Below are 19,160 nucleotides of genomic sequence, written 5' to 3' on the forward strand. Positions count from 1 at the left end.
TGTAAGTACTCATTTCCAGATTGTCTTAGCAAAACTACTCAAGAATGCCCGGATGAGTTACTGTCTAGTTCTTTTCTGGAACATGAATCCTATTAACATAAACTTCTTAGGAGCAAGAAAGAGTGTCAGGGAATTCTGATTCCAGTGTTGATCATCTACTTACGTTTTCAATACTAGCAAGCCTATTGTGCAACTAATATTTTCTGTGATGATCCATGTTCATGAAAAAGCAAAAATAAAAATGTACTATTTTTATTTATTGAGCAAAGTCTAAACTTCTTTTTGGTTGCACCAGAAACTGTTTTGCATATTGCTTAATTCAATGAATAACCATGGGTAAACATTATATTTCACTTGGATAATTTCAACTGTATCTTTCTCAAGTTTGGATTCTTATATAGTGCTACACAGCAATATAACAATAAAAGTAAAATTGAATGGAAATCTCCAAATGAAACCACCCAGACAAAATGCATTCCATAAAATCAATGACTGGAACTCTAGCAGTAAAAATGGTATTTATTCTCACAATGAATCTGTACATAGTGAACCATATTGACTTAAAAATTTTCAAGTAGACAGATATTAGCTTGTTTTCTTATAACTTAGAATTTCCTAGATATTTTGTCTTCAACATACACTGCACTTAAGTGTAATTACTACCTTCCATTGTTTGACAAGCACTTCATTTGTTAACCTAAGCATGAGAGGTACTTCATTTTTTCAACGTAAGTATAATCTCTGTGGGTTCTACTTTTTTTTTTCTACTTTTTCCTAGATATATAAAGTTGGAGCTTCAGAAGCCATAAAAAATGTGTGCCTCCTGAATAAAATGATATTTTATTGCTTAAGTAGACATTATCAAAAAGGTCAACCTCTGAAGTATAAATGCATTAAGTTACTGCTAATATTTTATCTTCTACTTCACCTGAACTTTCTCTGAAGAAAAAAAAAATCAATGAAGTTAAAGTATGTTTAATCACTGATCATTCATTTGAACTATTGATTAACAGAAGTACTAAATTAGTAAAATAAATTCTATTTATTAAAATTGTATACTACACCTTCAGTTCAGTGAATTTATTTCTAAATTTCTATACTATAAAATTTCAACCTCTAGTTAATCAATATCCTTGTTATACAGGAAAATGAAAATCCAAAGGTGAGGAAAATTACTTATCAAGAGAAAATGTCTTTCATTAGTATTTACTTTAATAAGCTTCTTAACTCTAGTCACAGTGAAAAATGTCTAACTCAGCCCTTAAAATGGTATCAAAAAAATTCTGGAAAGAATCTTTTCTTCCAACCTAAAACACTTGTCTAATTAAATTATGACCATAATATCTGGAGAACTATCTACTTCAGCTCTGACCTTCTGGAACCAACCAATGATCATAAATCCCTAGAGGAAGATGTACTCCAAAGAGATTCCCTGTCTGTGACTGGAAGAAAGAGTTAGGTGCAATGAGGTCACAGAATGCCCTTAAAGCTCCTCTTGGTAGAGTGAAAACATGCTTGAGGAGAAGTACAGAGCTTCCTAGTTATTTCACATACTCAGATTTAACAGGTGCTGAACTTTTGCAAATGAAAACTAAATTCCATAAACCAGAGATGAGTGAAATCTTGCTTTACCTCTTGTAATAGGGCTTGTTTTTTTGTTGCTGTTGTTTTTTATTGAAAATTACATGGAACCTGCTTTTGATGGTCATTGAATTCTAGAAGTCAGTTTCAGTAATCCAATGTAGTTATGTAGCTACATATGGAAGTTTGAGTCTTGAGCTTTTCTCTCACAGGTATTAGATCATTCTTACCCCTTTAAATCTCAGTTATCAAAATTTACAGCATGTGATTTTGATAGTTCTGAAATATTTTCTTAGAAGAGAGAAAGAGCGTAAAAACTACTGCATGAAGCAGATGAGGACTGAAGGACTTTGTTAGAGTGCCCCGCCCACTGTCAGCTTCATCAGGGCTTTAGTCCCATGAGGTTCCCTCACAGAGCAGTGGAGGGTATTGTTCTCACTCCACAGGCACCTCTTAAGTCTAATTGAAAAGCAAACTCAGGTGTTATGACTTGTATCTGCAATATTTTTTTCTCATCTGCACAATGAGAAATAAAAGAGGTGGTGGCGGGGAACACAATGCAATAGTTTGGGGACGGACTATCCCCATATCTCCACTTAGGCCTTTCTATCTTTCACATTTGTATCTTTACCTGTCATTTACTACCAGATGTTTATTATTCAGGTTCTTTGCCTTTTGAATTTGAAACAAAGCTCTCAAATTATAACTTTGAAAGGCAAATTTGAAAGGAAGGCATGCTTCTTGGAAGAGAAAGAACTTTTCTTCACTATGCAAGTTTTAAATCTGAAAACTTGAATGTAATGTTGGACATGTATTAGAGATATTTCTATTACTTTAAATATATATCAATATGTATATATATATGCACATATATATTATCTGTATATTACATAGATTGTAAAAGACACACCTATCACAACTTTGGACATGGTCCCAGCAAGACAAGGTTTTCAGGATAGAGTAAAGTTGTAGGCACTCTGATTGTTAGATTTGATAAAGTGTAGAGTGACAACACAGTTCTTCAAATGTCTTCCTCTCATTTTCTCCCAGGGAATGAAATATGCATCTTTTCAATCACAATACTCACCAGCATGAAGTAGAGAGTTACCTAGTACACATAAGAACCAGTGCCAAAAGACCACAGACCTTGATCTCCACACCAGAAAAGCAAATAGGCTTTTGCTACTTGCAACTTGTGTGTGTCAGATATTTGATATTATGATGGGAAGTTGACTGAAACAAAGATGCATTTGATGTCTTAAGAACTCTCAATTCTAATAAGTCTGAAATAGCTCATTAGAATGCCAATTTTTAAATAAACATGACTTTTGTATCATTTTTACTTACACTAGGGCTTTATTTATATTTTCTGGATATACATAAGTACTACAAATTTTCTCATTCATACTTCATCCATTTTATAAATTTATGTGATAATTTTGACTGGATTTAAGCCAATCTGAGAGTTTAAGCATAATGATGGTGATCTGAACAAAAGTTATTTTTGCTTAATTTTATCTTTGATGATAATTATTTATGTGGTGGTAGTATCTGCTTATATAGCTATAAACAATATAGTAGAATAGTAGAAAACAGATTTATAACAAGAATCAGGGATTCAGATATTTTACATAGTTTATCCAAGATGATTCTTCTGGAAGAGAATCAAAACATAAACAAAAACAAAAACAAAAACATGGCATCTACAGTTATATAGTTTGAAGTTTTCCTGGTCTCATGGCCCTGTGGTCCTGCATATGCTCAGACCCAAATAAATACACAAAGACTTTCATTATTTACAAATGATATGGCTTAATGGCTCAGGCTTCTCACTAGCTAACTCTTACATCTTAAATTAACTCATTACTATAAATCTATACTTCACCACTTGGCTTGTGACTTACTAGTACTTTACATTTTGCTTCTCTAGGCAGTGGCTAGCAGTGTCTCCCCTGCTCTCTTTTCTTCTCTCTCTCTAGTTAGAATGTCACACCTATTCTTCATGTCTGGTTACTGGCCAATCTGCATTTTATTTATCAATCAATCAGAGCAACATACATTCACAGCATACAGAATGACTTTCCACAGCACTGTTTACTTATGTAATATTATATCCTTCTGAGATCTTCGCTGTAGTTGAAGATAGTTATAAATATAATTTTGCTTAATTATGAAAAAAGATAAGTTAGATATGAAACTTTAGACTCACAAATATAAGATAGATAGAATATTTTCTTTAACTTTGCCAAATACAAATAGACTAGACATTGTAACTGTAATTCTTGCTTGATAAGAGTTCTATTATATTATTTTACTATGTTAAAGTTAAAACCCTACCTTTTATTTAGACAGAAAAGAGGAAGTGCCAGTAGCCAGGCAGGAAGTATAGGTGAGATAAACAGACAAGGAGAATTCTGGGAACAGGAAGGCTGAGTCAGGAGTTATCATCCAGACACAGAGAAAGCAAGATAACAAGGCAGAATTGAGAAAAGGTACTAAGTCACATGGCTAAACATAGATCAGAAATATGGGTTAAATTCAGTGTAAGAGCTAGTCAGTAATAAGCCTGAGCTAATGGCCAAGCAGTTATAGATAATATTAAGCCCCTTTGTGATTATTTTATAAAAGGCTGTGGGACCAGGCAGGACTCAGGAAAACTTCCAACTACACAGCTCATTGTCTGTTGGTCCACTCTCCATTGTCTATTTGTCCATTTACCCATTGTCATTTGACACTGCCTCATGAAAATGTTCACATTACTGAGTATAACATTTTGCTTTAAAAGCAGCAATAGGATCTCACCAAGCTGAAAAAGGGAAATAACTTATGACTATTTTTTAAATTCCTGAGATTCAAACTGCTCTTTACAAATGTTTTTATGTGCAAAATTAGGAATTGTACTTTTATTTTTCAGTTTTATTCTCTTCTTTAATTCCAACCCCTTAAATGCTAATTAATGTTAGATACCTGTTTAGCTTTTAAATAACTCTTCAATTCTTTGTTTTTCATTTGTGTTTTGTTGTTTGCTCTTTTACTTTGTCTTTGACTCATTATTATTTTAGAATTTCAAATATATTGCTAACTTTATCTTCAGGTTGCCTATTGTCTTTTCCCTTAGACAATCTTTTTAATGTTTGAGAATCCCAAACACCAATGTAATATGTTTTGGTCAAATCTACTTGTCATTCTCTGACCTCCAATTTTTTCCCTATTCTTAAATAAGTTTCCGTCCAAAATTCATGTGCTATTTTTTCTTTCTTTTCTTTAACATACCAATTCCAGTTAGTATTGCTGGAATATTCATGAGTGTAGGACAATATGTTGGGGTATGGGTAGCCTATCATGGGCCTCATCCTAAGGTAAACTAAGTCTCCCTCCTGCTTCTTCTAGCATCCATGATTGCTAATAGCTAGCTGTGGAACTTCATGTGCCCCTCTCCTATCCATGCTGGAATTGTAGATAGTTTAATTTTTTGCAGCTCTGTGATTTCATGCATGTAGCAGCACTGCCATGCCTGGAAAACACTGTTCTGCTATAGACATCTCTCTCCAGGTTTTCAAGTTTTTCCTCCCCCTCTTCCCATTTATAACTTACAACTCCAGAGTCTCTCATTTTCTTCATGTTCACTGCTTGTGCATCTCTTTATTAGTCACCTTCTACTCCAAAAAAGCTTATCTAATGAGAGTTGAGAAATGCACTAATGTAAGTGTATAAGATAAGAACTCAGGAATAGTTTATTACTACACAGCCATAGGGTTTTAGGTCAGTTAACAGTACTCGATAAGACTTCTGTCTTGCAAAGCATGATTGAAAACTAATCATAAAATTGGTTATTTCCTTGACAGTTTTTCTATTGTTGTACCTGCTGTGGATATTGCTCTATATAAATAAAACACTGATGGCTAGTGACCAGGCAGGAAGTAGGTTGCCAGGCAGGAAGTAGATGGGACAAGGAGAGAGGAGAATTCTGGGAAGCCTAAGGCTGAGGGGAGAGACACTGCAGCCACCGCCAGGACAAGCAGCATGTAAAGACTCTGGTAAGCCACCAGCCACATGGCAAGGTATAGATTTATAAAAATGGGTTAATTTAAGATAAAAGAGCAGTTAGCAAGAAGCTTACCACGGCCATACAGTTTGTAAGTGATATAAATGTCTGAGTGATTATTTTATATGTGGATTGTGGGACTGGGGGGTTTGGGGAACCTGGAGAAAAGCCCTCCAGCAACAAATGGTACCCAACAGCTCAAGTTTCCACCTTAAACCTGAAAATATTTAATAACCAATTCTAAACAGAGCCAAAACCAGGTTCCTGCTTCTTGTCTCATACAGGCAGCTAGATGTTTGAACACTGGCGGGTTCCTGGCGTGTTCACACCTTGTTGAGATTCCCGTTCACCTTTCTGGCCAGTAGCATGCATAGAACCTTCCAGCACTATGAAAGCATCCTGATTTGTACCAAATTGATTCGCTCATGTCTTAGGACTCAAGTCTTCAGTGTCTTCAGCAATAGGTTTTATTTATTTTCCATTTTTTATCATATATTTGTACAACATATTTTGATTATGTTTTTCTTCTCCCAACTATTCCCAGAGCCTCCTGCCTCCCTACCCACCAAACTCCTCCCTCTCTAAAAAACAAGTAACAAAAAAGTTAAAGATAAAAATCAGAACTAACAAACAACAAATAAGATGACAAAATAAACAAACCAAAAGGAACATTCACAACACCTGCTCAGGTTCAAGGCCAACAAAAGCCCAACACTGAAAAGGAAAGTAGATACAAAAATTCCATCCTTAGCCAAGAAGCTATTTGCCTTGTTTTGTTTTTTCAAATTTAATTTTGCTATTGATTCTCTTCAGATTTTTCATCATGCATCTCTATCCCACTCACCATCCCTTCTCATCCACCCTCTACTCTTGCAACCTACACACTCCAGGATAAAATAAAATAAAATTTAAAAGAAAAGAGAAAAAAATATCTCTGTGGAAACTTGTGTGACACAATAAGTCACACATTCCTTTAGTCCATATATTATTATTTCACGTGTTCATCATATTGAGTCATTGGTCTGGTTTGTGGTCTTTGGTTTTTGCCACATCATTAACATTGGACTCTCACTGAGGCTCCTCTTGGATATTCTGTTTTGTGTCCTGTGTCTTGGGGATCTAGTAATTTGGATCTGCAGGACCAAACTTTTCCAGTGCTCCAACAGATGATAGGTGTGGCAAATGATGGGATGGGCCAATTCATAACTTGGTCCAAGAAGCTATTTGCAAATAATATTTCTTGGGAAATAGAAAATTAGCTTTTTTTCAAAGAAGTGTCACTGACTATATCAACCATAACTTTAGGGCATGCCCCATTAGCAGACGTTGGCCAACAGCAATAGATTCTTACCATCAAGTGTGAGAGTGTAACCAAAAGCAATTGATATAGCCTGAAGTGATGGGGGGGTGGGTCTATAGGACATTACTGAACAACAACACTAACAGAAGTAACCAAGTCCTGACACTAAGTGTTATCTGGGAGACATATTGTTTCCCCATTATACAGTAACTCCATTTACACTCTTTTTATATGTAAATATTGTTTATATTTTAGAAAGTTCCTGCAATAATATCCTTTAACAGTGTTAGAAATTCTTTATGTCCTTTGGTAATTTGAATGAGAGGTTTCCCTATAGCCTCAGTTGTTTAAATACACAACAGTGGAATAACAAACCAACATAAGGAATAACAATTGGGGTTGGAAAGAAGAATCATGTGTCAAGAATACTGTTTGGGCCGGGCGGTGGTGGCACACGCCTTTAATCCCAGCACTCAGGAGGCAGAGCCAAGTGGATCTCTGTGAGTTCAAGGCCAGCCTGGGGTACCAAGTGAGTTCCAGGAAAGGCGCAAAGCTACACAGAAAAACCCTGTCTCGAAAAACCAAAAAAAAAAAAAAAAAAAAAAAAAGAATACTGTTTGGTCTTGCAAAGGATCTGGGTTAGCCATATGATGACTTCCAACATAATGGAACTAATTTCCAGGGACCTAACACACTCTTCTGACCTGTGTGAATACCAGGAAACTTATACAGTGCACAGATATGCATGCAAGCAAACACTCATTTGCACAGAATATAAGTAAATAAGTCTTATGAATGAGTTTCAACTAAAAAGCAAAAAGATTTTATTGAAATAACTGAATATAAAATAATAAATCAAAATCACATGCATACTTTTTGAAGAATAATGACATTGGTCAATTACCTTTAAAAAGAGTTTAAACTAATTTTCACTTCATGACATATGAGTTTAAAAAACAATGGGGTATATTTTGTGAATAAATTAAAAAGCACATGGGGACCATATCTAGAGCGTAGGAAGTTATGGACTAAGGAATCTTATACCACAATTCGGACACTCAGCACATGAGGGGGAACTCATGGCATGAGCTATCATACAGCTGTTTGAATGTTCAACAGACCACTAGCACATATTTTTCACTGAATGTATTCTTTAATATTAATGGAAATGATACTAGAAGAGGAAAAAGATATAGCTGAAAGGAACTCAAATGGCAATTCTCGGTAGAATGCTAAACAGCATAGTGTGTTTACAGAGTCTCTATATAGTAAAAATAGCCAAGGGAGTTAACATGAATGAACCACCTGAATACATCACATTGAGTACACAGCATACCACAGAGGAAGAAAATTTTGTCTAGCACCATACATATTTATTAGAGAGAAATTAGGAAATGCTTAACTTAGTGATACATGCTTTTTGTAAAAGAAAAATAGCCACATAGGATGTAATCAAACTCTGAAAATTGTTTACATCTGGAAATGTTTTTCAATGATCAAGAAAGAATTAGGGACTTTATACTCTTAATTTGATTACTTAAGTCTATAAAATCTAAAATTTATTCCAGTCCATGTTTTTTTTTGTGTGTGTGTGAAACATTGAATAGTTCATAAATATGTTGGACAGTTTTTCTTTTAAACATTGAATACATACAAACTAAGGAGGAGGCTCAACACTTCAGAGTGCTTGCTGGGCTTCGAGAGGACTTGTGTCTGGTTCCAGATCAGGAGGCTCCCAGCCACCTGCAACTCCAGTTCCAGAGGACCTGATGCCTTCCTATATCCCCATCCTCGTTCATACATGTTCAAGGCACACACACACACACACACACAGAGTGTGTGTGTGTGTGTGTGTGTGAGAGAGAGAGAGAGAGAGAGAGAGAGAGAGAGAGAGAGAGAGGAAGCGAGGGAGAGGGAGAGGGAGGGAGAAATCACACACACACACATATATATATGTATATATATAATCACTTATTTTGAATATCATTCTCTAAAGAAAATTTAGGGAATTATAAAATAAATAAAACACAAAACAACAATCAAAACTCTTCTCCAGGTTTACCTACTATTCAGTTATCCCTTTAAAATAATATAGGACATAGGTTAAGAATACATACATGGCCTCAGAATAAATTGGTCACCTCCTATGCCTAAGACCCTGGGCTTGATCCCAGAACACATTGTATGTATGTATGTATGTATGTATATATGTATGAATGAATGTATATGTGTACATATATGTATGTATGTATTAGGTATATGTGTTTTTATGTATTACTCTCTGTGAGTGTGTATATATAATTCTACTTTTTCTCTACAAACAAGTTATTAAATATCAAGTATTTATTCTTTGCTTTCCAAGAAGCTTTTTTTACTGTCTATATTAGCTCATTAATAAAAACTAATCTGTATTATTGAAAACGTGTAAAATACTATCGACCAGTTCATATTTAAAGATAATATAAAAATACCAGCCATGGTCTAAGGAAATATCTAGGGAGTAGAACAATTGCCTGACAAGTGATAGGCTAGAAGTGGAAGCCAGGTACTACAAGAAAGAAACAAAAACAAACAAAACTGTGGTGGTAATCTAATTGTACTGAAATGTGATTTTGATTGTATGTTAATAAATAAAGTTGTCCGGGGGTCAGAGCTATTAGAGCCATAGCAAGAGTGTGGCAGTGGTGGCACACGCCTTTAATCCCATAGATCTCTGTGTGTTCAGGGATATAGTCAGCATTGGAGACATATGCCTTTAAGACCTAGGGGGCTGTACATTCAGACAGTGACGAGGCAGTCATGTGTTTGGGTTTACAACCAATGAGAAGGCAGAATAACATACTATAAAAAAAAAACGAACCGACAGGAAGTAGGTCTCTTTTCGCGAAGCTGGGACAGCAGGAGGAAGGGTGAGATTTTAGCTCTGAGCTCTGACCTCTCGGCTTTCTCTTTTACATTGTTTCTGTGTTTCTTATTTAATAAGACGGTTGATTACATCTACACAAAATTATTAACGATTTTAATTAATACAAATCCATGCATTTATATTCCATATACACATAATAAACTATCAATGTGGTATTTTAGTCATAAAAATAATTCCATGAAGCCTGATTTAATTAAATATGCTATCATTTATCATTACAGTTTAAAAATAGAATAATTACTAGTATTATTAAAATTATGCTTTTTATTGCAAATGATTGGATCCAAACATGAAAAAAACTTGTTATATCCATATTCCACAAAGACATACATTTTCATATTGGTAGATTGGCTACGGAAAGAAGCTGCCTGCATATATATAACAAGAAACAGAAATTTCAGCACTTACAGCCTTCATTTATTCCATTACTAATTAGTCAAACCCTTTAAGCAAGCTCTAGGAATTTGTATCAAAGCACAGATCAAAGCCGTGTGAAGAACACATTACATACCCTGAATACGAGCTGAAACCATGAAATGGCATTGTATTGTGAAAAAAATATTTGTTTAAGAACTAACAAAAAGTTGTTTGTACTGAAGATACAAAATGTATGTTTTGATAATATTTTAATTACATTACCGTGAATATTTTCAAAGACAAATCATGAATGCCAACAGAGAAAACTATGAAATATGTTAACTTATGTTGATTTCATTCCTTTTGATTTTGAAAGATAATAGACTTTACCTTTTAAGCATCTTTAAATTATAATTAAATAGGAAGTACAGAGACTTTCTAAATGTTATATCAGTTTATCTCTTGACACCTCATTTTAGAGTGATAACTTAATAGCTTGCTAAACTTGGTTTTTGAACATTTATGGAATAATATTAACACATCATTAACAACAAAAGTCCATAGTTTATTTAAGGCTTGTCCTTTGTACACTACATCCTGTGTTTTGTCCTATGTCTAGTAGTAAGCAATGCATTGTTAAAGATCTCCAAACTCTGCATAGTTCTCCATTTCTTCTTTCTAAACCCTACTATTTTATTTTATATTTCTGGATGATATATGATAATGTGTATTATTTCAAGTATTTATCACATATACAGCTTGCATAATAGGATGGCAGATAGTTTTTTAAATTAATTAATTAAATTTTACATCCTGCCTGCACTTTCCCCTCCTTTCACTTCTCCCAGTCCCTCCTCCCCTATGTTCCCACCCCCCAATCCACTCATCCTCCTTTTCTGTTCAGGAAAGAGTAGGTCTCCCATGGATATTGACAGAACATGGCATATCAATTGTTATAAGACTAAGCACCTCTCCATGTATTGCGGCTGGCAAGGTGACCCAATATGAGGAATAAGGTCTGAAAAGCTAGTAAAATAGTCAGAGATAGCTCCTGCTCCTTCTGTAAGAAGAATCCCACAAGGACCAAGCTACACAACCACAACATATAAGCCGAGTGCCTAAGTCATTCACATGAAGGCTACCTAGTTGTCGATTCAGTCTCTGTGAACCTCTATCAGCCCAGGTTAGTTAATTCTGTGGCTTTTCTTGAGGTGTGCTTGACCCCCTAGTTCCTACAATCTTGTCTCACCCTCTTCTGCAGGATTCCTGGACCTCAGTCTGGTTTCTGCATCTGTTTCCATCAGTTGTTGGATGAAACCTCTCTGATGACAACTGGGCTAGACACCAGTCTAGGAGTATAGCAGATTGTTAGGCATCATTACATTGACATTTTTCCCTTTGGTCATTTAGTTCTATCCTGGTTCTCTGCGTCATCCAGCTTGTGGGTCCTGGTGCTCCAAGCAGTGTCAGGGGTAGGCTTATTCTCCTGGCATAGGTTTTAGGCTATACAATCATTTGTTTGGCCACTCCCTCAATCTCTAGGCCATCAGAACATCCTATAGGCAGGAAAGACTATAGGTCAAAGTTTATGTGACTGGATTGGTTTCCCACTCCCGCCACTTGAAGTCTTGCCTGGTCACAGTAGATGGCCAATTCAGGCTATGTATCCACCATTGCTAGGAGTCTTAGCTGGGTTCATCCTTGTAGATTCCTGGGAAGGAGAAATAGAAGAGATCTGGGGAGTAAACTGGAGATTAGTGGAGATGAAAACATGAGGATCAGGCTGAAGGGAGAAGAGAGGAAGAATAATGGAAGATACTACTGGAAAGGGGGGCGAATTTCAGGATCAGGAAGAAACCCGGTGCAAAGGCACATATCTTTAATACATTTTTAAATTATGATGTCTTTTTATTATTAATTGAGAATTATTACTGTTTGCATGTTAATATTTTTCTTGTTATTTATTTCTTTTCTAGATTATAATTATATATTAGTATTTTGAATTTAAAAGTTTTTCAGACTTACCCCATCTCTGATTTTTCTTTATTCTCTTCATATGTATATTTTGAAGAATAGAAACTCACAATTTAATCTATCAACATTTTCTTGATTTTTTTCTGAAGTTTTAAAAAGTAATATGTATGCACGGGCAATGGAAGAGATAGGGGTATAGTGCACATGACTTCAGGAAGGCCAGAAGATAGCTTCAGGCACACTGGAGCTGGAGTTACATGTGTTGAAATCCGAACTCAGATTTTCTACACGAGGAGGATATGCTTGTAACTTCTAAGATATTTCTTTGGCTACTGGGAGATATTTTAGTTTAAAACAACAGTACATGTAAAATTATAATTAATCGTTGCTGTATTTTATTTGTATACATTAAATTTGTGTTTACATGCCCAATTGAAGAGAGAATATTAATATTATTTGTTTCATATATATGTTCTTTGTATCTTGGGTGCAGTTGAGATTTTATCTCTTGGCACTTGTCTGACCACATCTTTCATGCCATTATGGGCATCTAGCCATCTGAAACCATAAGCCAATTGCATATGGCCATGATTTGCTATTATAGCAACAGAAAAGTAGCTAATATATTATCATTGTTTCACTTTAAATATTTTGAAAACTCCTGTCAAAAGCTAAATTATATTTCAAAAAACACTGTTAAAAGTTTGTGAACCTAGAAAACAGATGGAAGGCACTTCCTTCTGCACATGGCACGTAGACAGCTCAACCTACAGCAACAGCCTGAAAATTAGAGTAAAGGTGTCAAAAGAATGAGAAAACAGCATGAGACATTTTCTTACCAAAAAGTGTGCATTACTGACATAGAACTCCAAAATAAATTTGTGAACCTGGGTGATGTTATGATACAAATTTGAGAGGAGAACTATTTAATAAAAATCATACCTGGTGGTTTATCTAAAGCATAATCTATACAATTCTCTGGACAGCCTAAATCTCAACTCCATGTTTGTTTGTTTTTTTTATAGTAAATACATTTAAGTAGTCTTGGGATCTGCCGATTGCTTGAAATTATATCTGCTATATGATGACTCAAAAGACAGCACTCTTATGAGAACACATCATGACGGGCAATGTTGTAGATGCATAATTAAATAAACCATCAACTGCTAGTGTGCCAGAGAAATCTTATGAATCTCCTCTTCAAACTCGAAACAATTGGAAGAAAACTTTGAAATGCTAGGTGATTTTGGTAGGGAAAATATTTCCATTTGATCTATTTCAATCTACTTCGTTTCAGGATCTGAGGACTATTCTTCAAGTAAAATCTTGAAAACATGCATATTTATGCAAATATTCTTGTGAATGCTGGAAGAAAACGTAGAATCCTTCAGAGACACAAGTCGTTAGTGCTAAAAGTGATAGTGGTTTTCAGGGTATCAGAATTTGTACCATTACTATGGGTCTTTGTGTTTGTTCCCATCTGTTGCAGGAGGAAGTCTCTCTGATAATTGTAGAATGAATCTTAAAGAGTCTTATTAATAAAATCAAACCTGTGGCCAGTTACTGGGGTGAATGCTGGAAGGTCAGAGAAGCAGAACAAGCCACAGCTAACCTCACCTGGCCAACTTCTCAGCTGATCTTGTTTCCTCAGACTGGAAGCCTCTGTGTCTTCATATCCGAATAGCTCTCAGATGAACTGTGCTGCTCAAAACCTAAAAGCTTAACCAGCCAAATGCTTAACTAGCTAAATGCTTCTAGTTTCTGGTCTTCACGCCTTATATAACTTTCCTTTCTACCATCACTCCCTGGGATTAAAGGCTTGCTTTCTGGGATTAAAGACGTGATTCACCATGCTTTTGCAATGTGGCCTTGAATTTACAGAGATCCAGAGGGATTTCTGCCTCTGGAATGCTAGGATTAAAGGTGTGAGTGACATTTTCTATCCTTTGTATCTAGTAACTGCTGTCTCTGACCCCAGATAAGTTTATTAGGGTGCACAATATTTTGGGGAACACAATACCACCACAGATAATGGCTGAATAAGCTGATCCGTGAGTATAACTGAATATCAATTGGAGTCATTTTATTGTTACTTTTTCTTTAACACCAGTAGTAGTTGGCTTTAACCTGGGTTTTTTTAGCTATTTAGTCTCTGATTCTTGGTCAAACAAACATTGTCAGGTATGGATCTGATCTCATGAAATGTGCCTTAAGTCATATCAGATATCAGTTTATTGCTCCCATAAGTTTTGTGACATTCTTTTCTAGTGTATTTTGCAGGGCAAATTGTAGATTAAAGGTTTTGTGGTACAGTTGATGTTTGTATTTCTTTCCTTTCTTTTTCTTTTCTTTTCTTTTTTTTTTTTTTTTAATAGCCTGCAAAGTACCTTTCAAAGTCAAAGTCACTAGAACATGGAGTGAAGGTTCTATGTAGGGACCAACTGGACCCTTCCATGTTCAATGAGTTGTGTGGGTGTTATCTTCAGTAATGGGGCCTGGTTGTCAGTTTGTGAAGAGTACCTTATTGCCTTGGCAATAACCCGAGTTGGGATTTTCTTGGGACCCTTTCGGCTAACAACTCGATTGGATGAAAACTTGTCAAACTAGATGCTTAGTTTGATGACAAGAGATGGCCAGTTGGGTTTTGTCTCCCTCATGATTTGGAGACTTCCTTATGATTTCTTTCATATATTATATGATTTTTTCACTGCACTAGGTTTTCAAACTGCCCCTGAAACACCCTTCAATTCTAGCTGTTTCTCCCTTCATTACTTCTCTCAATCCCCTCTCCAATTTTCCTTCCTACCTGATACTTCTGTTCTCATCTGCCCTTCAGTCCAATTAGAACATCTATTCTATTTCCCCACTCCCAGGGAGTTCCATGTGGCCCTCCTAGTTCCTTTTTCTATGTCCATCTTCTCTGGGTCTACATATTGTAATATGGTTATTGTCTATTTAATGGCTAATATCAAGATATCAATGAATATATACTATATTTATCTTTATGGGTCTGGGTTACCTCACCCAGGATGATTTTTTTGTATTTCCATCCATTTGCCTGAAAATTTAATGATGTCTATTTTAAGATCAGAGTAATAATTCATTGTGTAATTATACCATATTTTCTTTATTCTTATGTTGAGCATCATTTAGGTTGTTTCTGATTTCTGGCTGTTATGAATAGAGCAGTGATGAACATGTTTTAGCAAGTGACCTTGTCATAAAATGAAGCATATGCCTATGAGTAGTATAGCTGAAACTTGAGGTAGTTCAATTCCTATCTTTCTGAGGAACTATCATAACTAATTCCATACTGGCTGTACATGTTTTTACTCCCATCAGCAATTTAGGAATTTTTCCCTTTATTCCACGTCCTTCCCAGCTTGAGTTTTCACTTGTATTATTGATCTTAGCCATTCTGAGAGGCGAAACACAGAACATTGAAGTAGTTCTGATTTGCATTTCCCTGAACCCTAAGGATGCTGAACGTTTTTAAGTGTTTTACAGCCATTCAATTCTCCTGTGTTAAGAATTCTCTGTTTATATTTGTATCCCACTTTTTGACTGGGTTATTCAGGTTTTTTTAAAAATAAAATTTCCTGTGCTCATTATATATTTTAGACTTTTGCAGTTGATGAAAATCTTTTTGCATTTTGTAAGTAGCTACTTTGTCCAAATTGATGGTATCCCTTGCTGTGCAGACTCTTTTAAGTTTCATGAGGTCTCATGTATTCATTGCTGATCTTAGTGCCTGCATTAATGGTGTTGGTTTCTAAAATTCCTCTCCAGTGCCAATCAGGTTAAGGCTATTCCCTACTTTCTCTTCTACCAGATTCTGTATGGCTGGTTTTATGGTAAGTTCTTTGATCTCTTTGGAATGAAGTTTTAGGGAAGGGAATAGGCATGGAACTGTCTGCCTTCCACATGCAGTTGTCCTGTTTGAGTGGGACTATTTGTTGAAGATGGTCTCCCGTTTGCCAGTGTTTCTGGCTTCCATTCCTAATGGGAATCTTTAACCAAAAATTTATACAAAGGATACAGAAAGCTTGTCAGGGAAACACAAATGGAAAAAGAAGTTGTCAAGCCAAATTAAATATTAATTTCTCAATCTTGACTGATATCAGAATAAGTATAATGAACTATGAAATTCTCTGTAATTTGTATCACATGGGAAAAATTTAAAACATATACAATTTTCATATTGTGGCCTTATTACATGAAATATTTAGCCATATACAAATTCTAATAAAAATCATTTAAAATAATAAACATGATATAGAGATACAGGTTAGTATCAAGAACACTTGCTGCTCATACAGAGGACTGTAATTTGGGTCTAAGCAACAAAGTCCTTAGGAAGCTCAGGACTATATATAACTCTAGTTCCATGGGATCCAAAGCTCTCTCCTAGCCTTTTGTGGTCATTTTCATGTATATAAACACACATATAGAAAAACACAGACAAGCATACAGACAAATAAAAACAAAACAAATCCTTAAACAATATAATAATAAAAAGGTGAAACTACTACATTTGGTCTGCTCCTGCTTATTCTCTTAAGAATTCCTTGACTTTAAAGATTAATGCATTCTTGCAATGCAGTATATTATTGAAAAGTTGGAAAGACAGTCAATAAATATATTGTTATAATTTTTCAATTAGTGAATTTAATAGTAGTATTGCTTCATTCTCTTATACCTCATTACTCACAGTGCATCATAATTATTCATTTAATCATCCTTCTTCCTGTGCATTCCAAGACTTCTATCCAAACATAAACATCAGAATGAGTTAAGTAATCAACACACACACACACACACACACACACACACACACACACACACACAAACACAAATGTCAGTAAAAGAAGTGCTGTCCACAGAAACTGAACCCATAGGTCTGAGGTATAGTCAATACATTCACATATTTTTTTCAGTTTACTACAAAATAGCCTTCTACAGATCTTAAGTCAAAATAACCTTCTTAACACATACTATCACTACCAAAGTGATTTTTTTAAATTCATCTTTACTTCGTTTTTGTTAAGCACAGGAATTATATCATGGCACTTATGAATTACATCTGAAATTAGTGCAACTCCTCCCTGCTTTTCTTATACTTTAACAGCTTCAAGAATGGTTTTTCACTTTTATATTGTTTTAGTTGATATTTACAATAAAAATGTGGCATATTTATAAAATACTCTATGTACCTCAGAAATGTTTCTTTATTCAATTATTAGCTGAGCTATAAAATCCCCATTTTTCATTAAGTCAGTGACGAAATATTAACAATTACATGAAGAGCACCTAACCAGAATACACTACAAACATTTTTTCCCTTTTTATGTGTATGTATGGGGTGAAATAAGATTTCCCTTCATAGCCAGCCAGCGGTGGCACAAGCCTTTAATCCCAGCACTTGGGAGGCAGAGCCAGGCAGATCTCTCTGAGTTTGAGGCTAGCCTGGTCTACAGAGTGAGATCCAGGATAGGCAACCAAACTACACAGAGAAACCCTGTCTCGTAAACAAAGACAAACAAACAAACAAAAAAGATTTCCCTTCATGTCCCAGGTTATGTTTGAACTCCTTATGTTGCCTCACACCCAGGTTCCTACTTTCCTTTGCCCTCTGTATGCTGGTTGTCTAGACACGCACCACCATCTCAAGCTCCCATATTCTTACCACAATCTTTAAGGCATGACATAATTTGTGCCTGCATTTCTTAAATCTTATGTAATGATATTCTTCTGTTTTACATATGGATTTTCTAAATCCAGCTCCATCTTTAGTAATTTTTCACACCTTATATCTTACTAGCTTATCTTTTTCAGTTCTTTCAGCACAATGACTAAATTCTAACTGACCTCTGAAAGCTTAATATTGAATTATATACTTTCTGACACAACTACCCTTCCAGTTTCTTATTTATTTCTTCTATTATTCAGGTATCTGTCTAAATTTGTCATTATACTAGTTTTGTTCTTAAAATATTTCTATGATTGCATAATGTTTTCCATATCTATCTAGCTGGGGTATTTTTCAGACTAGTTTATATGTCATGATTTCCTCAGGTGTAAAATTTTGCCAAGAAATTTTCATTTTTATGTACATTTCAATAAGAATATACTTTTATGAATATTTTAAGGAAAATGTGAATAAATCTTATATCATCACAATGTAATGTCACATTTTCAAAGTAAAACTCTTGATGCTCATAAATGATGATTTCCATGAATCCTTTTTCTTTTTTTAAATATTTTTATTTTATAGTTAATTTAATTTTACTATCAGCCACAGATTCCCCTGTCCTCCCTCCTCCCACTCCCCAGCTCTCCCCCCCAATCCATCCCCCATTCCTACCTCCTCCAAGACAAGGTCTCTCCTGGGGAGTCAGCCCAGCCTGGTAGATTCAGTTGAGGCAGGTCCAGTCCTCTATTCATTGCACTAAGGCTAAGTGAAGTGTCTCAGCCTAGGTCCTAGGTTCCAAAAAGCCAGCTCATGCACCAAGGACAGTTCCCGGTCCCACTACCTGGGGGCCTCCTAAACTGTTCAAGCTCATCAACTGTCTCACTTATCCACAGGGCCTGGTCCAGTTCCATGGAGGCTCCTCAGCTATTGGTTCACAGTTCATGTGTTTCCGCTAGTTTGGCTATTTGTCCCTGTGGTTTTTACAATCATGGTCTCAATATCTCTTGCTCATATAATTCCTCTTCTCTCTCACCACTTGGACTCGTGGCACTCCACCTGGGGATAGGCTGTGGATCTCTGCATCTACCCCCACCAGTCACTGGATGAGAGTTCTATCATGTCAGTTAGGGTATTCGGCCATCCGATCACCAGAGTAGGTCAGTTCAGGCACACCCTTCACAATAGCCACAAATGATATAAAATACCTTGGTGTAACTCTAATGAAACAAGCAAAGGACCTGTATTACAAGAACTTTAAGTCCCTAAAAAAAAGTATTTGAAGAAG

The sequence above is a fragment of the Peromyscus leucopus genome, chromosome 15 (assembly GCF_004664715.2).
Source record: "Peromyscus leucopus breed LL Stock chromosome 15, UCI_PerLeu_2.1, whole genome shotgun sequence".
Classification (NCBI taxonomy): domain Eukaryota; kingdom Metazoa; phylum Chordata; class Mammalia; order Rodentia; family Cricetidae; genus Peromyscus; species Peromyscus leucopus.